Here is a 21,923-nt window from a genome sequence, read left to right on the forward strand (position 1 = left end):
TGTTTGTTCAAGGTTATGCATTCATTGAAACCGGATTTATGTGTATTGAAAAGTTATTTTTAATATAGAACACCTCTAAAAAAGTTCTAAGGGTAAAAGACGACTTCACGGACTCTTGTTCTTTTTTCTAAAATCCAGAAAAGCAATGAATTTGAATGTGGAAGAAATGTTATATATATATCTTAATTACAGAGCAAAGAAATTAGTTGTTACTTAATTTGATTGTTTCTGTATTTTATTTGGAGCTTCTTTAAAATCCATCAGGCCTGGGGCAAACTGAAACAGCTGAGTCGTATGACGACAGCTCAAAGCGATTCTGAGCGCACTTGATTGGCATTCACGCCCCAGCTGCTGCCCTTTGACCTCACCGTGACCTGGAAGTGGCTCCCAGCCTGACCTTAAAGAGCGACAGTGACGGCATTGGAGGGAGGATGTGGGGGAGGGGAGAGGGGGGGGACGGTCACATAATGAGACCATACAGCATATACTATTGTGTTCCAAGCCACATACACACACACACACAGACACACATTTCCACTTGTGCACATGGACAACCCCCCCCCCCCCCTCCCCTGACACACACACACCCCTCCTCGTGTGGTCACCTTTTCAGTGTCCATCAGGATTGTTACCCTAATCCTCGTCAGATCATCTCATCAATGCTTAGGCTGTTTATGTGTAATGGATCCCATCTAAGTCCCTCTCTCTCCCCTTTGCCCCACCCCTTCACCCCTCCCTCCAGGCCCCTCCTCTCCTCCCCCCTATAGATCCGTTGTCACTGTTCCTCAAAGAGACAATTAATTTAATGTATGTTATGCAGTTTTTGTGAATAAACTCCAAGAAATAGACATACAGCATATCTGAGTTGTTTTTTCTTCTTTTATTTTTTTTCTGGGGGGGGGGGGGTTGACATTACAAAGGGAGGAACAAAGTGTTTTCTAATTATCTCCTGTTGTTCGTGTTTGTTCAGTGTATTTTACATTCAAAACTGAGTGAAAAGTTCCATCTTTCTGTTGAAAAGGATAAATTATAATGTATTGTCCGTACATTACATTTTCCAAGCCTCCACTTAAGTACGTTTAATTGATTTTCCGTTAATGCTGTGAGGATGCTGCGTGTCTTTAGGCTTTAACCAAAAAATACTGATATTGTTATTATTGTTAATGTGGTATGAGAAGTTAAAGCCTCTACTCCATTTTGTGTGTGACAGAATTCAAAATAGATTCCAGATTTCTGGTCCACTGTATAATTTTCTTGACAGACCTGTCACACAGACTGCATAATCATTTGTCTTCTCATCCTTCCTCACTCTCTTCATCCTCCTCCTCCTCCTCGTCCTCGAAGCCTTGCAGCATGTGTAAGCAGAAGCACACGTGCTCCCTTCGCCCTCATTACGAGCTAACTACACTGTTAGATTAAAAGCATGCACTGAGAGGAAGACGGTGAGAGAAAGAATGAAAAGACAGAGAAGAGAGGGAGAGAGGAAGAGGTGGGGGTGGGGGAGGGGAGAGGGGGGGGAGGAACGGGCCGAACCTCCATAATTAAGATCACTTCACAGATTACCTCCAGCAACAAAAGCACGGCAAGCGGCCGCCCACAGCCACAGAAATTGGATGAAAAAGGGGTGTTGAGGAGGAGACTGACCTCCGCTGCTCTCCGCCGGGCTTCACATGAACACGAGCCACGGCTGGATCAAATACCCCTCCCAGCTGTAACTGACACGTGCACACACACACACACACACACACACACACACACACACACACACACACACACGCAGGTACTGGCACATACTGAGGAGTGAGCGAGAAAGCGAACTGAGGAGAAGCACTTGTTACAGGCTACAAGGATTCAGCATGGGAGGACTGAACTCAGACTGCGTATCTGAAAGCAGAGCTAAGTAGTCTGCCTGAAGAGGAGATCATCCACCGGTGTAAACTATCACTCCCCGGAGTCAAGTCTGGAAGAACTCCGCTGAAGAACTCATCCCAAAGAACAGAAATGACTGCCGTGATTACATTAGACTACCGTTAAACTGTACCTCTTCATTGACATTGGTTTCTTTGCTGGAATGTTTGGCTCTTGTGAGACACAGTGTTAACATGATGTTGATGGAAGCCAGTTTTAATCACAGCTCACCCTCTTTCAACAGGCGATGACCAGCTGTCAAAAGGACACTCATTTTTCTCATTGCCTTTATATCCCTTGCTTTCTTCTTAATCATCCTCGCTGTTCTTCTGTTCACCTCACCCTCCTGAATACACCTCTTGCCCACCCCACAAACTTCCCTGACATCCGGGGAACAGAGGGGAGGCCATTTACTCTAATCACAGAGATCCAGAAAGAGCGCCTCAAAGCCCTCGGGGGCTGATCGGCAATCAGAGATACCGAGGCTACCAGGGAGAGAGAGAGAAATAGACTCGACCTCAACATCATATCTGTAGACCAAAACTCTCCGAACTCTAACACCAACCAGATTGTCCTGCAGGATGGGGAGTGCTTGCAAAGATATGAGCGCACAGTTGAAAGACTTCCTGTTATATCTAAAAGTTGGTTGGAGAGGGGGGTGGTCACAGGGAGGGGGAAGAATGGAGGGAATGGACAGGAAGAGGGTAATAGGTGTGAGTTACTATGCTGTTTCACAAACTTAGCTTACTGTATGGGACTTTTGATGGGACTGTTTTTCAAGATTACCAACTAATATAAACTAAGCCAGGTTGGAATTATTGTCAAAGATTTATTGTTACTTTATTTTTTAGAATAACAATTTACTCCAAATATCACATCTATGAAATCCAGGACAGTGGAAATAACACAGAGTCAGAAGCAGCCAACTAAGTAGAACCACCTGAGTCTGAGAACATCAGTCAGTACCTTAGGTAATCTCCAAAAGGTAGTGGATTCAATATCTAAAACTAAGATTACATCCAAATCAAGACCATTCAATGAAGAGTCAGGGGTAGAGTCCAGAGTCAGGGACATGCTTCTATCCAACCCTGCACAGGGGCTACAGGAAGTAGATTCAGGCCAGGTTCAGAACCAGACTATAGGTGGCCCTGCATAAATGTGCACCCAGCATCATCACCTGTGACGAGTCTCTGATCTATTAACTGGAAAAGTTATCATGAGGTTACACTGATAAGCGAGACCTGGCCGCATTAGATCAGTCTCAACTTAGTTGTGGAGCTCGCAGGCCGCACCCAAGACACATCTGACTCTGGTTAACAAGAGGAAGGGGAGTGTGCAGCATGGTGTCACTAGTAGACAGCAAAACAAACACGCAGACAGCTTTAACAATGATCAAACCTTCCCAAGGCATCTTTGTCTCATCAACATGGACATGGCTTTACTAAAGCTGGTTGGCTGTTTTGGAAGGAGACAGAGTGTCGATGGACGTATATACTGTATGTGATCACTGGGAAATGACATTTTAAAAGATGAGTTTTGTGCTTCTGTCTTAAGTGAAGCAGCCTAGAATAAAAGTTTTCCTTTGAGGGTGTCATGATTTTAAGGACGAAATGGCTTTGAGTTTTTTCTACAGGACACATTAGTGCACTTGTTTCCGTATCTGTCCGGTACAGTCACTGCTTTTCTGCCTGTTAAAATGTAAAAAAGAATGCTTGATCTCTACTAGAGCAGCTTGTATGATAGAATAAGTGTTCAAAAAGACATTTTAGTGTTACCATTTTATACTTTGTTCAGAAACAATCTGAACTAAATTGATTTGCTCTGAAAGCACAAACCTGTATTTGTAGATATGTACCTGCTGGGACCTCACCAGAGGAGGACGGTTGACTTATTGGATCTCTTCAAATTTTAATTGAAGACCCTTGGCCTACAGCACCACTGTCAACCATCCAAAGGTTCTCAAGACATTTCCTAAATGCTAAACGTGTCACGTGTCAGCAGTGCTAATGAAAAAGCAGGGATCATTTTAGTTAAGACTTCATCGTCAGGGGACAATGAATGTATTTCTAGAAATTCCCATCCAATAAATGTTGCAACATCAATCTCTACATATGCGTTTGAACCACCAAATGACATTGGCGTCCCGTCACCCATACAGCTGACACGGATACAGATTTACTATAAAAGCTGTGCTGTGTGACGTTATTAGCAGTTTTTTTACAGATGCCGCCTTCATAATGGAGATCACTAGCTCAGGAGATTCACTAAAATCCTGTCCAGTCATGTGACGGCTCACGTTTTACTCTTTCTTGTATGATTACAGGTGAGATAGAACAATTTAATGTTTTCATCCGTCATACTGCAGTAATTCTCAAAATCCTGATTGATTGTTAGTATTTTAAATGCCAAGATCCATCCATTGTTCAAACCCCCAACAGCCAAATAGCAAGACTGTCGTTCATCTCCAAGCTGTATAATGAATTTTAAACCAACAGAATCCAAAAACCATACTCTGACTTCTTTTTAGTATTTTATCCCACGATCATAGCAATTACAGTCCTCTCATAGCCTACCAAGGTACATTTATGATTATTATCATTAATTTTTACTATTATTATTATTATCGTTGTGTTGTTATATACCATACAGTCCATTTAGGGAAATATAAAGCACATAAATCATCTTTAAATGGGTGCAGCACAGTGACACAAGGTTAGAAATTGCCAAAAAGACCCCCTCCCAATCCCATCACCCACCCTCTGCGAGTTTTTGGTACCCACATTGTGAGCGGGTGAACTGACTGCCACCCTTTGAGCCTATCAGTGTCATAAAAAACACTCTGTGCTGATCTGCCAGTCCTGTTTACCAAAGCAGCAAAGAGACGAGCTGAACAAGGGGCCCGGACGCTTCCACTTAACTCTTTCCCCATTATAACGATTGGTGTGAACGACACAACAAAGAAGATAAAATGCAGTTCTGAGCCGAGCAAAATAACTGGAGCTCACGATCAAGAATAATAATAACTTTAAAAAAAGACGAGGATGGAAGCACAAAGAGGAAGTCGAGGAGGAGTTAGCGGGGACTAGAGAGAGAGGGAGACGATGACGATGTGGGCCCTTTGAAAATAAAAATTAAAACAGATGATTTGTGAAAAATTGCAAGAGACCTGTTAAATGTTTTTTTTTATTTATTTATTTATTTATTTATTTTTTATCAGCAAGGGTGGGAGTACAACTTATGACTTAAAAAGGTATTAAAGCAAAGAGTAAGGTGCCGGGGGAATTCTGCCATGTTGGAGAACTCTCTTTTCAAATTCAACCCCCTTAATAACACAAATAAATCACAGACAAAGAGAATTTAGCTCCCACCTTGAACAACACTTTTTAAAGTAGTTCATGAAAGACTGCCAGATCTGGTGAGGAAATACACTGACATAAACACACAAGCATGCGTATGTTCATGTGATGTGTATTTTACCTAATTAAATAAAACACCAGGTGGGATCGACTGATTGTGTGTGTGTGTGTGTGTGTGTGTGTGTGTGTGTGTGTGTGTGTGTGTGTGTGTGTGTGTGTGTGTGTGTGTGTGTGTGTGTGTGTGTGTACAGGAAAAAACGAAAAGCAATGAAGAGCAGGATATTTTGGATGAATTTCATTTTGTTAGCTTTCATCATTAGAGAATTCATGAGTAACTGATGGTTGGTTTAGATGCACAGCATTAAAGATCCATATGTGTGTTCCTGAAACACAATACACGAGTTAATCAGTGTCTCATGAAAGACATTCTTTTGCAGGTGTACACAGTTACTCTTCTTTCCATTTTTACAGGAAGGGGATCTGCAGGAAAGTTAAATATTTCCTATAAACTTCTAATACGGTCAAGGTTTGACATCAGATTTGAATGATTTGTATCGTCGAAGTGATGTTGAATTATTGTGGTGACCTCTCGCTCCCACAAAGCTTTGGTCTGTTCCTGTTTAACACAAACTGGAGACGCAACAACAGCTTTTTATTGAAATTCTTATTGTTTTGATGTTCCTGTCATGAATATATTGTTTTGAGGTATTGTCGGGGGAAAGGCGTTCCATTTTTTATAAATCTGGGGAAGGTTTTTTTTTGTTGTTTTTTTTAAATCTGTGTCTAACCCTTCCCCAATGCTGAACAGAGGTCTTCCTTTGCTGTCTTACGGTAAAGATGTTCCAGAAAATAAAAAAGCATAACCTGACCTCAAACAAGAATAACCAAGTGGACTTGCTGTGTATTTTCCTTAGTGGTAGCCCTTACTGCGCGTCTCATGGCAGCCTTAGAGATGAGGTCGCGGCTGCACCAGGCATTTACAGAAGACTGTGTGTTTAAACGCCTGGAATGCTCATTTGCCTTTTGGGTTTACTTATTTGCTTTTGCATAAATGGAGAACAGTACTGTGGTATTAAGGGGCTTCTCAGGGGGAAAGTTGTGTGTTTTTGAAATGCAGCCTTTTTTAAATGCTCCCTCAGTCTGCTACATTAAGGAAGGTTGATGATTAATGCAACATAGATCTAATTTCTTTTGATTAAAAAACATGAATTAGAAAAAAAATAATGCCAGAATCGAGATGAGCTCAACCCCAGACACCGCACACCCCTGATGCATGTGTTAACACACACACACACACACACACACACACACACACACACACACACACACACACACACACACACGCTCCCCCTTCCCATGCTCAAAGTCATCAGATACAAAATGAGCATCCAGGCTGAAATGAGCAACAAATAATCACAAAATTCCCAATAGCCAAATATGAAATATAAAACGACTGCCTAGATCAACTAGAGCCCAGTAATCTTCAGCAGCAGCCGCAGCTGAACCAACACTTCTGTCACTTGAAATAAAAACCTAAACCTTTCAGCGCTTTCGATTGAGTCTTTAATTCAGCCTGATGTGACATTAAAACCCTTTGGTTGACTTCCACTGGCTGTGACAAATGTACCAGTGCTTAATAGAGGTGTGCAGACAGGCCGGCATTTCAGTGACTTTTATCAAAGTGAATTTATCAGCGCAGACTCCCAGGATCTGTGGCAGCAGCTTGTTCAGAAGGAAGCCTACAGATACCGTTAAGTACATCATCCCTCCTCTCTGTCTCACCTCTTTCCCCCCCTTATGTTCACTGTTTGTGCCTCCTAGTGTTTTTCCCCCCACTCCTGTCCTGTCATCACCCTGACACTGTATATTCATCTAGTTTCTGCGTGGATCTACCCCTCCATGGACGTAGGCTTACGATGAAGAGTGCAGATTGCGAACTCGAGATAAGTGTTTTGAAATCTGAACGGTTAAAAGAATCCTGAATCACCCCTTTTGCATGTCAAAGTGTAAAAAGTCTCAACGGGACGCTGAACTCCGTCAAGGCCACCAGAATAATTTACCCGGGGTTAAAAGGTCAAAAACCAAAAGCAGATCATGATGGGTGATGTTTAATAAGAGGGTAATGTGTGAAACCGATAAAACACATATATGATTGGCAGCTTCCTGCATAAAAGTCAGTTTCTATTTGTTCCAATCTGACTGGGGAGCCAGTGGAGGGAAAACAGCTCCACCCCCCAGAGGGTCAGCTAAACGAGTATAGAAAAAAAAAGATTTGATTTGTACTTATTATTTGATTTTGGAATTAGCTCCTCTCTCCTTGTGAAGTATTTCCTGCCCCTTTTATTCCATCCGGTTAAAGGACGTGTGTTTGGATTCAGTTTCGGAAAGGTCAGAAGTGTACGACACACACGGACACACAGGTTAGGGTACTTCCTCAAAAAAAAAAATCTTACGACGGTGAAGACTCTTTGAGTGTCAGATGGTATGAATGAAATGAAATGGTATGAAGGTGAAATGGGAGGTATGAGTGAGAGGAGATGATGGAGAGCGTAGCGGTGGAGAGAGTCGTGTGGTAAGGAGGCCGCTGAAGGGTCCTCTCAGATGTTGGGATTGCTCAGTTCAACCCCCATTATTGCCTCTGAGGTACTTGAACCTTGTCTGCCTTTTCTCCACCTCTCTGTAGAGCCGCTGCCCTGCAGGCCACCTGTAAACCGCTTTGACACATGATCCACTCCCACGGATGTAGAGTGGAAACACACTCACACACACACACAGAGAGAGAGAGAGAGGCGGGAGGAGAAAATGTTGCTTACAGGCAGCAAAACGTGCGCACAAATGGTTGAACGCAACTTTTGGTTGCTTTTTAACATTAGATCTCAGTTAACAGCTGGCTGTTTAACTTTTGAATGGAGCGACCCTCACAGCAGAATGGAATTTTTTTTTTTTTAATTGTATTTCTTTTAAATCAGTCTCTCACTTTCTTTTTCTTTTTTTTTTGTACCCATGCTTCAGCACGACGGGACAAATAAACCTTTATTATTAACTGTTGCCCTCACACTGGCGTGAAAGTAGCACCAGGAGGAGTTTAACCTTACCCCTCCCAAAGTGCCGAAGGGGAACAGGACACGTTGGAATTTAATTAAAACATTTTGACTAAAGCCTCGCTACAGCTTCAAACAAGTGGCAGACAAAAGAGAAAGGGGAAAACTTTGGTGCAAATCCACACGTACAAATTCACATGAAATGGAAAAGGAAAACAATACAATTCATGTGAACTCAGAGAGAGAGAGAGAGAGAGAGCTCGGCACCAGCCCTGAAAAAGAGGGAGAGAAATAGAAGAAATAACTCGCGATTAGGCATTGTCAAAATATTTGCGACAGAGGAATTCCACCAGGCGAGGACGGAATCATCTCTTCCACAAAAGAGCCATCTTCCCTGAGTAACAAGTTGGTGCAATGAGTGTCGACAGATGAGGAGCTGAAATCCCCCCCGGGCCAGAGAATATCCCACTATTGTAGTCTTAACCCGCGAGACCTGGCGGGGAATGTACAGCTTTCACAGTCCCTTCTCATCCTATTTGTAGCATTGCCACTGATGTGCGAGCGCCTGGGCCAGAGCAGGTCACCCCCAGCCCCCTATTTTATTTTAAATTTATTTTATATCATTTTATTTATCTCCGTCTTTCCTGTACTTTAAATCGCCGCCACCTTTCCCAACTCCAATAAATATTTGACGGACATTCAGTCGCATTTTTGTTATTTTCTCCAGCACAACCCCACTTCCCCTCGGCCCCCCCCTCACATCAAACCACTATTTTCATCTCACTTTTTTTTTGTATTTTTTGTTCCACAAGGCAAGTTTCATTAAAGATCCAATTATGCAAATCAGGTGCTGGAGAGGCAGTTGAATATGCACTATAATGGTGTACAGTAATCGTTCGACACAATATACTGCATCCGGGGCCAGATTTATGAGCGAAACAGAACTGCAACGCCTCCATCCTTTGGTGAAAAACCTCTTGATCATAATTAAAGGTGCAGGAGTTCTCTCCAGCATCCTCGCACCTCGTTTTTTTCTTCCTTTCTTTCCTTTCCCTCCATCTTGTGCTACTTTGGCGTGCTCATTAACGGAGGTCTAGGAAGTTTACAGGGGTCACATGCGAGAGGTAGACCAGCTAAAGAGCAGACATGACACACAGTCAGTGACGGTACGTGAAGTGGGAAATACAACCTTCCTTCTCATCAACACTGGAAGTATTTAGCGCAGCTTTAGCTGAGCGTGACTGAATGTTAAACAGTAACAATTCTCTGCTTCAGGACCTCTGATTGATGTGTGCTTGCCCGTTTGTGTTCAAATGTTCTCTACGGAAAAAAATGACATGAAATGAAACAAAAAAAACAACAACAAAAAACGACCCATCAAAAGAGGAAGCGGTCCAGAAATTGCAGGATGCATCCTGAAATCCGACACGCTAATGAAGAGAAAAGTAACGACTAATCAAGACAAACTTTTAAAATATTTTAATACCGAGGGGCAAACAAAGGAGTAATACCCCAGCTTGAGAGTAAGGTGTGGTATATTTTCTTCAGGAAACGTCTCTTGTTGGGGTAAGGAGGCCAGAGCATCACCTGGACTTTGGAGTTCTCAAAGCAGCTGAGCAGCTGAGCCAGCCATAATGTATTTTACTGCTTGCTTTCACAAACATTACGAGTTCACACATACACACATTTGCTCAGGCACGGACGCAAACGCACCTCTGAAAAACTGACGGCAAATCTGAAGTTGCTCTGATGTGCCTTCACGCACATTATCACAAAATCTGGCACGGAAAACTAAAAGGAGGCTGGAGGATGGAGAACGTAGAATAAATAATCTTTCAATCCCACCTCTCTTATACCACCCAGACCCCCCCCCACACACACACACACACACACACCTCGGACTCCAACTGTCCCAGCAGCCCAGACAGGCAGACGCTCCTTGTGATGGCAACCTGGCAAAGAAGCACTGAAGAGCCAGAGTCAAGCCTATCTGTCAGCACCTTGTCTGCATTACACCCTTTATGCTCTGATCAAAATGACATCAACTATTACACCCCCCCCCTTCCCGAAAGCCCCCCACCCATCACAGCAGTGGCTCTACAACCATTCACCACCACCACCACCCCCCTCCAACGCTGAAAGTACAATCTATAAAACAGAAGCGACTAAACTGAACAGTCATCATTCACGAGACAAGATTTTATCTGATTTTATATTTATTTCCGGTAAACGGCAATTGCCCACATTTCCTTTTATTTATTTATTTATTTATTTATTTATTTATTTATTTATTTATTTATTTATTTATTTATTTTAAATCTCCTTCAATAACAGTGCTGTCGAACAATTTCTTTCCATCCTGTCAGTCAGTTTTCATTTTGATCGTCGTCTCATAAAGATGAATACGAGACAAACGTTGAGAGGTCTCCGGACGTCGACTCTTCTTAAAATGATCGGTTTTACAAATTTGTTTCAGAAACAAGACATCCTAAAAAGAATGAATAATTACCAAAGGTCACCAGAACTACTAACTTCATCAAACTTAGAGGTCACTCATGCCCTCTTTGATTTATCACAGCTATATAAATCATAATTGCCATTCTTTACAGAAGTCCGACATCACACCCCCGTGGGATAATCAAACGATTTCAACGACAGAAATTCAAATAAATGTGATTAAGCTCTAACTGTCAGATATCTCTCTAACGTATGTAAGTGTGTGATGCTTCCTGTTCGTGGATGAATCTCGGGCTCACGTTTGATTCGTCGCCATCCGTCGTGAAGGAGTGTGTGTTTGCGATATTAGCCTCACGCTGCAGCACACTCGCCAAACATTATCCCTTCTCTGGCTTGAACTCTGAAGATCAAGGTCACGGAGCTACAAGGCTCAACCCAGACTAACGCCAGTGTGTTACAGCCTCTTCGACACCCCCCTTCCCTCTCCTCCCCTCCCCGCCTCGCAGGACACACACAAACACAAAGACACAGTGGAATACATGAGCGCTGTCCTGTCGCCTTGCCCTGTTTGCCAGACTGAAGAAGAAGGGAGAAGATTAAAAAAAAAAAAAAAAAAAAGCAGAATGGAAATGAAGAAATGACACAGCCGGTATTCACAGCCTTTACCCAGTAGGTAAGGGAGGGGGGGGGGTGCTTTCACAATGACTGCACATATCAATTAATGGCTGGCTGATGAGCAGAGCTGGCCTGATCTGGCCTGCCCACCACCGCCCTGATCCCAGTGGACTGGGAGCCCTGGCCTCGCCGCCCGTACAGCTGGAGCCCTCTCCCCTATAATTACATGATAGGGGGGGGCTCAACTCTGGCTGCAGCCAGAATGCCTATCTGACTGTGGTCTGCACTCCATATCCCTGACTTTCATACAGGATAACTTGAATTATGTGTTGTCCCACTGATTACACAGACACACACACACACATATTTTGCCTGCACTGCTGGATTATGTAATTTGTGCGACCGCTTCTCGCTCTGAGTTTCTGTGATTTTTGCCCTTGCATCTCCTTCTTTATGCACATTTTAAAACAAGTGTTCGGGGGTTTTTTTTAATTTTTTATTTTTTTTTAAAAAAACAATCTGATTGTCTACACGTCAACGTGCAAATAATTCACATTGTGTCGGACTGACAAGGCGGCGGCTTCAGTCGAGTGGGTCTTCTCCACGGTGAACCGAGACGCTGACTGACTGACTGACAGTCTTGATGAAAAGAAGACTGATTTGATGCCATCCTTTGCATGCCATGCTCTTTCTCTCGGTATGTCTCTCTCTCTCTCTCTCTCCCTCCCCGTTCTCTCTCATCACTCCGTTCTCCCTTGTTTTCAGCTGGGAGATGTGTATCAACACAGTCAGTCACGGCCCGCGGCCCCCTTAGAATCGCTGACACTGGCACAGGTGGGGAAAGCAGCTAACACAAGCCGCTGGTGAACGCTCGCATCCAGAGGCAGATTTTGAGCTCCATCACTCAGAAAGTTAGAGCAATAGAAAATCCCCAAAATACCTGTGCCTGGATGTTTTTGCTGAAATAAATCTCACTCGGAGCATCATGAATTTATCTGAACTGACATGAGGATAAATAATGCTTGCATATTTTATAAGTCTAATTATTTTAATGACAACAATACTGATAAATAATCAGATTATTAATTAGAGGAGTGTATAATATTACAAAGAAACCACACTCCTAGATGAATGCAGAAATTAAAAGAAGGCCAAATAAATATTAAATCAAATAAAATAATTCCACTGAGGCCTTAGCAGAAAATTTACAACATTAAAAAAAACAAAAAACAACAACCCACAAACAGGCCGGACAGCAAAGCAAGGCCTTTTCTTAACAAATGTCTCTTCACAAATATTTTCATCACTAAAGAATGACAACATTTCAACTTGTAGCAGCAGCAGAGAGGCGCAATCCAGAGCACACAGGTCTGAGAGGCAGCCTGAAGTGTCAGAGGAGCGGGGGACAGTTATCCATTTGCTATTCCATCTCCAAGGGAATGCAAAGAGCTGACAAAAAGGGTTTACGCCCAGACACAATTTCAGACATAATATCCGCCCTGTGCATACCATTAAACAATGACAGCATCTCAACTCACACAGTACATCAATTTATCCCCCTTTCCCTTGCAAAATGAATATGAGGAAGAGCTGACAACTTTTTCAGGGAAAAGGTTAGAGAAACAAGAGGGAAACAAAACGTGACAGACATTGTTGAGTATTTTAGGAATGGTGACATGTGTCTTCACAGCTATTGTGAAGTGCTGGTCGCTGCTGGAAGTGACTGGATAAACCCAGGTCAGATCATTCAGGGGTCAAGTCGACTTCCAAGAAAAAGGTCCCCCCCCACCCCCACCCCACCCACCCACCCACCCAAGACGCGCGGTGAGACACAGGTTTTAAATTGGATTAACAGCCTCATCCTTGGCACAAATTACTAGAAATTCAATAGTTTCCCATTGTATGCGCGCAAAAGTCGGACATATGTTCCCTCCGCGTGGGAATTCGGATGCCGGTTCTAGAATTGAAGCGCTCGAAACCCGCTCAAACTACTGGTTATTTAAGATATATTTGACTTAAACTCTTTATGGGGAAATAAAGAGAAAAAAGAATCACGCAGAAAGTCTTGAAACTAGGAGAGAAATGACATGCCACACACCCGACCTCTCTCCCTTCCCCCCCTGGAAATTATTGGCTTATGAGCTCCGTCATTTTATATTTCCACTGTAACGGATGTCTATCAGCCTCCTCTATTTACTGACCCGCCATAACTTTGTCCCTCTCTTATCTTTAAAGGGGGGGAAAACTCTCTAGATCGAGTCAGATCGGTTGCCCCCAAAATGATCGCTCTCCGTGCGCCTGATGTGAGCGTTTATAAGCGCGTATGACATTTACCCCGTCGCCTGCATGCCATCGTAACGTCTCCTCAAAGCATAGTGCAGGGGCTGCTTATTCATAAGAGGTCGATCACTGCACAAAATGGCAGGTCTCACCGGCTTTTCTTCCATCTCACAAGTTTTGACACATGCTGCTTAACGCGCCGGTAAACTTAAATCGCCTCCACGCACACTTTGGGCACAAGTGCCGCTTTCCGTAGAAAGTTTCCCCGTGAACACTTTTCTTTTTTTTTCTTTCTTTTTTTTAAAAACAGGAACACGACTGGACTTTCTCCACAAATCTTCCACTGTAACTAACCTGTAATGCGTAATAACGCAAATCCGTGCGCTCCGAAGCTTTTTTTTTTACGCAGCGTACAGTTAAAAACACGCAACAGGAACTAAAACTAAAACTTATCTTTTTGTTTTACGACCGGATTTTTTTTTTTTTAAATAGTTTAATTCTAGTTTGGTTTGCAAGGTGTTCAAACAGTCCATGTCTTTGGCACCAGACGCTTTTTTTTATTTTAATCGTCGTTTTTTGTTTTTTTTTTCCCCCCAAGATCGTCAATCGCTACGCTTAATTGCACTGTTATTTTCTAATCATGGTTGGGGAGACATCAGGGGGCTCCCGCTGCGATGCACCCGCACAAACAACCCCATTCCTCCCCCCAAAAAAACTGACTTCCTAGCGAGAAATACACTCCAGGCGCCCCGTAAAACCACACTCGTGTACCATAAGATCCACACTTCTTCTTCTTACCTTTAAAAACTGGCGAAGCGCCGGCTTTAACTCCTGCGCGTAAACGATGCGTTGTGAGAGACAGTGTTCATTGAATAATGAGGCATGTCCGTATGATTTGACCGGATCATATTCTTGTCGGATGACGGGGGTGTTGAAAAGTGCGCTTCGGACCTGTTAAAGACAGTCCACTCCTCGATCCCGTCCCCGCTCCCTGTCGCGCATCCTGAGTTTGAATTGAGGGGGGGGAAAAAATCAAATAAAATACGGTTTTATTACTTGTTTTCTCCTCTCGCTTTTCTTGACGTCTGCTTTAGGTTTAATGTTTGCATTGATGCCGATCGCCAGCATCAGCATATTCCCTTCATCTTTCAGCATGGACTCCCCCTATCTGGTAGGTGAAATGCATTGTACCGTTAAAGAGGCACTCCATTGTAGGAAAGCAGAGCCGACTGGCTGGATGCAGCCCGGGTCTAGCGGTATTCGTCGTTGACTGGGGTAAAATCAGCTGGTGAGCTCAGCGGTGCACAGAACCGCGTTTAAAGATATAATCCCCCTCTCTGGTACATTTCTCTCTCTCCCCCCCCCTCCGACCTAGCACCGCGACAAGAAGAAACAAACGTTTCCCAAACACCTTAGTTTCTTTCTGACCTTGAACTAACCACAAACACTTTTTTTAAAGAAAAAAAAATAATAATAATTCAAATCTGTCCATTGTATTCACGTCCAGCCAGCTTCGCCGCTCCGGCATCGCGCGTCAAATATTTCGCCCAAAAATTACTCCAAAAAGTAGAATTCCTTACCTTTGAAAGTGATGGGTCTTTAGTCTCTTTCCTCTTCGCCTTTAAAAAAAAAAAAAAAACTCCAGGATAAAATGAGCGTTGCCTCTTGTGCGTCCTGAGCGTCAGTCACCGCTTAAGAGAAGTAATGAGTGATAAAAATGACGCTCATCTTTGTGCACTGTAACCTTGTGGCGTATTTAATGTCAATAAGCTCTGTTGTGTTGCCAATCCCCATGCATACAAGCTCTAAACCGCTCGGAACTCGCTTTTTGCCTTCTTTTTTTCTTTCTTCAGTGTTTTGGCGACATATTCTTACACATTGTGAGCGCAAAGGAAAGAAGATGATAATTTAGAATTATGATATACCAATATATCGACGAGTCCAATTTGTCAACGAATGCATTCCTCTATAAAGATTTTCTTTTTTTTTAAAAAAAAACGCGCACAATCTCCTTGCAAATAATAATGTAAGAGTTTGAGGTGTAATTTTTGTTTGTTTTGATGATAAACTTGAAGTTGGCACAACTTTTGTAACGCGTAAAAAGCACACGACCCAAAAAAAAGACGTCCCGCATAAGCCGAACCGTTTCCTGCAACTAAAAGCTTACACTTGATGGGGTGGTTTTGATATATTTTGCTTCTATAAGGGGGTGGAAGAGAATGAATAATGCAATTACAGATTCAGTGTCCCACCGCTGACAAAAGAGCGGCCTTCAATAGAGGCTTTGTTACAGGATTATATAATGATTATGGGGGTAATTATGGGAACAGTTTGGTAATAATAAAAAAAAAAAAGGTATCAAGTGCTCTCCCGCACGGACAGCTTGTTTTCTATAATGTAAGTGCATGAGTAGGGGGGGGGGGTGTGATGAGACAGACAGACAGCCGGACAGACGGTGCTGCTGACAGCTAGTGGCAGGATGACGGCAGACAGCCCCGATTAGTCAAAATGTCGAACCGAGAGACACATTAATGGCACTGACTGGGATGATATCAGATGTCCCCAGAACCGGACAGGGGCCAACAATGCTATATCTCAGGGTCAGAGTCGTAACACCCCTTCTCGCCCCCCTACAGACACATGCGCGGGCGCGGGCGCGCTCCCTCTTCATACCCCCCCACCACCACCACCCCTCTTCCACACACAGACACACACACACACACTCTCTGCCTGTGCCATGCTGTATGTGTCAGAGAGAGAGAGAGAGGCAGATGCACGCATGTAAATGGTCACTGTGACAGAGAGCACATGACACTCCATCTGCGGGTGAAAATCATCTGCACCTTACAGCATATTACAATCATTATCGTTTCACTCACATTTGAAGATGGACTGCTGTCTGTTCAGCTAAAGCTGCCGTTCAGAAAATATTTATGAACAATTTATTAGTTATATTCTTCCACCTTTTCACGCATGAAAAAGACAATCAGTCTCAGGCTTATTGAGATATAAGAAGTCTTAATCATATCTGGCTTTGACTTTTTTTTTCTTTCTTCCCTATTGACACTTATATTAATAACATTCACTCTTTTTTGAAATATATTTTCATGGGAGGGATTTACGTGTGTGTATGTGTGTGTGTGTGTGTGTGTGTGTGTGTGTGTGTTCTGAGACACATTAACAGATAGCCTAAATATCTACTCTCTTTCTCTTCCCAGACAAAAAAACATCTTCCTCTTTAAAAGGCACTCCCCATTCATTATGCACTATGAAAATCAGATTCTCATGCTGCTCCTTTAAATGGTTATATGGAATTCAGTTTGATGCATATGAAGTTCTTTTCTTTCCTTTCGCTTCTTCTTTTTTTTTTGTCAAGCATTTTTCGAAATCAAAAAAAAAAAAAAAAGTTTTCCTCCCCTAAAGAATTAGCATACCATTCCCCATCAATAATATGGCTATCTCTATGGGAATGATAGCAGCAAGCAGTAGGGGTGTTTCTTTTGCCGATTTTCCATGGATCAACAGCGCGTCATCAGCTCCTTTTGAACTTGTTATAGCAAGTCAAGTGATTCTTTATCGGCTGACAGCCCTGACAATGCATCTGGGATGGGAAAGCAGGTCAAAAGGAAGTTGCCATATGGACTTAAGCATGCAAATTTTTAACAATACATAGCAGTGAGGGTTGCTCTCTCACAAGTACACCACCATATATGTGTAAGAAAAAGCAGCACCTTTTGCCAGCCATATTAAACAGGGTAACATGAGGTGTAAAAGACATGTCTGTGCAGTGAATAGAAGGATAAGGCCTTAGTGATAAGAAACGATAGACACATTTTATAATAACATAATTTATTTTAGAATTAGTACCTCTTCCTGCCTTCTAATGAACACTAACAAGAGTCAATACCACGTTTAAGCTAGGCAGTAAAAGGCATATAAATATGTTCACAACCAGTTTTTTGTGTTTATCATTTTGTCTACTCGTAACTATGCATAAATTAAAATCTACATTGTGAAGTCGAAGCGTGCTTCGTGAAACCTTCTCATGCAGGAAAAGATCAGATAGTTTTCAGGCAACAGGTGCAACAGCATCACCTTCATGTCTGCAGGCCTTAATCCTTTTTGTTTAAAGGATATTAAATTTGAGGGCTAGTCAGACACTCATTTGCTGCTCTAATAAATTCTGCTGGACTAAAATTTATGTCATACTTTCTGTGTGTTTTTTCAATTTAATTTATATATATATATATATATATATATATATATATATATATATATATATATATATATATATATATACTCTCGTATGAAAGAAGTGGCTCTCACTTTAACGTACTGATTGTCTGGCTGTGCTGTTCATTCAGAGCGAAGAGGAAAGTGGTGTCATCAGAAAGAGAAATGTGCTGCTGTACTGTATATTTATGCAGGGCCTGTGTTTGTGCTGAAGAGATGGAAGGCAGAGGGAGTGTTGGCCGGGAGTCCTGGGAGGGTCATCACTGCCTTATTACTGCCATGTTAGTGACTAGCAGCATGAAGATGGCTCTGCTCCTTGCCCCTCTGCTTGGGAGTCATCCAAGACAGCGTGCTCCAAAAACAGACCGGCCACTGTTCACTTTTCAGATAGATTAAGATGTTATTCCACTACTCTGGCCATCTCCGTTTGATTCCAGATCTTTCTTTCCTTCCTAACTAGACCCATATTTGCAGTAGTTCCTCAATATTTCCAGAGGCCTTAATGCTAATTTCAACTATTAGCGAGTAGAGACAACAATCTAAGAGCACGGCTGAAACACGATAGTAAGGTTTTCATGCACTAGTTTTGAGGGAAGCACTAAATCATAGATTTGGTGTGTGTGTGTGTGTGTGTGTGTGTGTGTGTGTGTGTGTGTGTGTGTGTGTGTGTGTGTGTGTGTGTGTGTGTTTGTGTGTGCGTGTGCGCATGGCATATGTAGATTGTGTCTCTGTGAGATGACTGAATGCATCTTTAAAGCCAGATATTGGGTTCATTCAAGACTTTGGCAACCCACCCACCCCCCTCCCCCCGAGGACACCAAATGCTTTCTTTACTTCAAATTGAGTTCCTCAAAGTCCAATTTGCAGTAACCCTTTGATGAAGAAATGTTTTCAGACTATCCTGCTTTAATGAAAAGGGAGTGAGGGCAATTTTAAACAATCAGAGGCCCCGGACCCTTTGTGACTATAAACCGTAAAAATGAAACTTTACAATTTGTCTAAATTACACTTTCAACTTCTGACAGGGTCTTAAATAAGAGATGGGAGAACTGCTATGGAAAACCTTTACCGCACCAGATGCTTTTCCACCGCAGTGAGACCGTATGGGTGACATGAATCTGTCATGTGAGGTATTTACGTTTTCAGCAAATGCACATTTAAATACACTGTTCTGTGTCAGGCTTTCTCTTGTCAGCTGGGGTCAATGAGTGTGCGTGTTTGTCAGCTCAGATCGTTAATGAAACACTCGCACAAATACAGCACGGGCAAATATTTACAACAAAGTGTGGAGATTTCATCACGGACAAAATCTGTGATTCTTTCAGGAAAGTGCTGCGATTTTTGTTTTGTTTTTTTTAATTTGCCACGACAGACCATAAACACAAGATCAAACTTGTCCAGGCTTGATGGATGTGGAAACACAGGAAGTATAGTGCCTTTGACCTATAATCAGTGTGAATATAATTTAAATCGTATGAATCAACATCTGCCCAGAGCAGAAATATATCTAAATGAAAACAGCTGACTCTAATTGATTATGAACAATACCCTACATAGTAGGTCTAAAATATTCTTGCCTTTTTACTGATTAGATTTGATTTCTTCTTCAAACATGACTCAGGAGAATGGAGCAGCTATGTGTCCTTATGGATGTGTTCATATCTTGTGCCTGTCATGTGTCACCATTACATTGGAGTCACAGGAGTAAGAATCACATTTTGTGAAAAGGTTTTTAAATAACACTTATCGCTGGTCTGACGAGATTTGCAGATGACTAAACAAGTGTCTGGCCCATCTGGAAGAAAACAAAAAATATTCTCTCTGCTGCACCTTTGTTGTGCCTCACTATTCTGTTTAAAAGTTATGAAGTCCTTATGGGGTGGGGGCACTTTGTTGGACTTCTGAGGCAGCAGCACTAACAGCACCGCATCCACGTTTGTGTATACAGTAATCCCTTATGCATTCGCGAATCAACACGCCCAATTTCACTTTAACGTGGAATTTTGGTCGGCAGTCATGTGATACCGTACGCTCATTCTATTGGCTGACAGCATCCGGAAGTGCACTATGTTCCGTGAGTCTCGGACTTACATGAGACACAAAAAGTGCTGTAAACAGTCGATAAGAGTGTGGGAAAAGGTAATACAGATAGAAGATGGTTTAATATCAGTATGGGGAGGGTTCATAAACATTTAAATTACCTTGAATAATAAGATAAATAGTTTGTCGCTATATCGCGGAATTCGTTATTCAAGTGTGTTTCCTGGAACCGCGAGGAACGAGGGCACACTGTATATATTATGAACCTTTGAAGCTGTAAGACAGACTGTAATATTTAAACTCTGCCATGTGTGTAATTCCAAAATTGGAGAGTTTGAAAGCATCTCATTGCAATTATATATATGATATTATCCTAATTTAATATATGGAGGTAGCCTATAGGAGGATCATCATCATCATGCCACTGATGTGCAGTCTGGGTGTAGAATAGGTTTTTGATGTACAATAAAAATATTTTCCTTTTGTTTCTTGAGGTAGAAGTGACAGGACATGTTTTGAAATATTGTCATTAATTTTTAATGTAATGTTTTTTTTACACCAAAGTGCACCAGCAACCGTTCCTGGAGTGTCTCCCGCCCCTCGCCCGTATGTCTGCTGGGATAGGTTACAGCAATTCCTGTGACCCAGAAAGGCCGAAGAAGCGTTTAAGAAGATGGATGAATTAATAAATATTTTTAACATTCCTTGTCACATCAGTATATTTGGCTGACACACAAAGCTTTCCCAATACATGCCTAACATGAAACTTGCAAATCTTTTGTCAAAATTTAAACAAAATTCTCTGTTGAGACACAAAATCTGCATCATCCAGTTTAGATAAGCATCTCAGTTTGCATTTGAATTTATTCTGGACACAAATACCAGTGTCAAAGTAAAAGTATTGTATGTGACCAAGAACTCAACTCATTTTAAATTGTATCTTAAACTCCAGTATCTACGGTGTGTCTTGATGAGAGGCCAGAGGACCTTCTCAAACTGTACTCCTTACCCACCCACAATGGGGTGAGAACAGGCCATATTTTGCTTATGTGTAAAAAAAAAAAAGGAAAGATCAAACACATGCCGTATGTCATTTACAGATACACAGCTAATACACAGTGTGTTAATGAAAAGAAATCACTTCCATTGCTTTATTCCCGGTGGCCAGAGGAGTCCTCGGAGACTCCACCGCCACAACAGCTGCTCATGAGTACAATACTTACTGCCTTTGGAGTGTTTCAACTCAGACTCATTGTCAGGGTGTTAAACACCACTATATTGTGGAGTTTTTCACCCAGACACAGAACATTTCCTTCTGCATCTGTCAGAGAAACAGTTTTTTTTTTGTTTTTTTAAATAACGCCAATGGAAAACTAATCTCTAAGCATCAGAATGAGATCATCAGAGCAACTGCTCACCCAGGAGACAAGGGTTCTTGTCTGTATCAAACTGAATGTCAGAGACCATTTCCTAAACTTTATGCAGTAATTTCTGAATTTAATCTAACCAAATTCCCGAAAAGGCTCCAAAGTGCAAAATATGATGTGTTGCTTCTTTGTTAAACTTTGAGACCACGTTAAGGACGGCCCTCAGACCCCGAGCTGAAACATCTCTACACCTCAACTTGCAGTGATTGCGGCAACATTTGAACATTTATTCAACCAAACTTGATCGGTTCATGAGTCAATCCAGAGAAGAGTTTGAAGAGTGCTGCCTTCATCTTGGGAGTGACGGCCACTTTTCTGCCTCTAGAACAGTCAGGCGCTATTGTGCTCTTCTGTCTCCTGTCCTCTCACCTTTGCACCAGAGTCCATATTTCCTGGATAGTATGCGATCATATTTTACTATTACCTATCAATTGGTTTCTAATCGCAGTAACGAGGCAGTGAGCTGGCTAGTGACAGAGCACTAACGGCCTCGTAGGGAACATTAAGGAGGCTGGGTTATGCTGTGGGCCGTTAACTACCTACAGGCGCTGGCTAATGGCTCCAAA

The 21,923-nt window shown here is 42.3% G+C and overlaps 1 protein-coding gene and 1 long non-coding RNA gene across 6 annotated transcripts in view; one reads left to right on the plus strand and one right to left on the minus strand.

The window, feature by feature from the left end:
- The window catches only part of znf536 (zinc finger protein 536), a 214,369-nt gene extending 199,333 nt beyond the window's left edge, over window positions 1-15,036 (minus strand). For 2 of the 5 annotated variants that reach the window (XM_068310868.1, XM_068310862.1), the window contains exon 1: window positions 14,456-15,036. The gene's annotated coding sequence lies outside the window, so the exon portion shown is untranslated. The remainder of the gene's footprint in view (window positions 1-14,455) is intronic. The other 3 variants (XM_068310901.1, XM_068310910.1, XM_068310893.1) reach the window with 2 other exon arrangements.
- On the plus strand, window positions 14,694-20,605 carry LOC137592627 (uncharacterized). The gene is made up of 3 exons (XR_011035035.1): window positions 14,694-14,828; window positions 18,916-19,020; window positions 20,495-20,605. It is a non-coding gene; the product is annotated as an uncharacterized lncRNA (long non-coding RNA).
- The last annotated feature ends 1,318 nt before the right edge of the window (window positions 20,606-21,923 follow it).

Source organism: Antennarius striatus, chromosome 1 (assembly GCF_040054535.1).
Source record: "Antennarius striatus isolate MH-2024 chromosome 1, ASM4005453v1, whole genome shotgun sequence".
NCBI lineage: Eukaryota > Metazoa > Chordata > Actinopteri > Lophiiformes > Antennariidae > Antennarius > Antennarius striatus.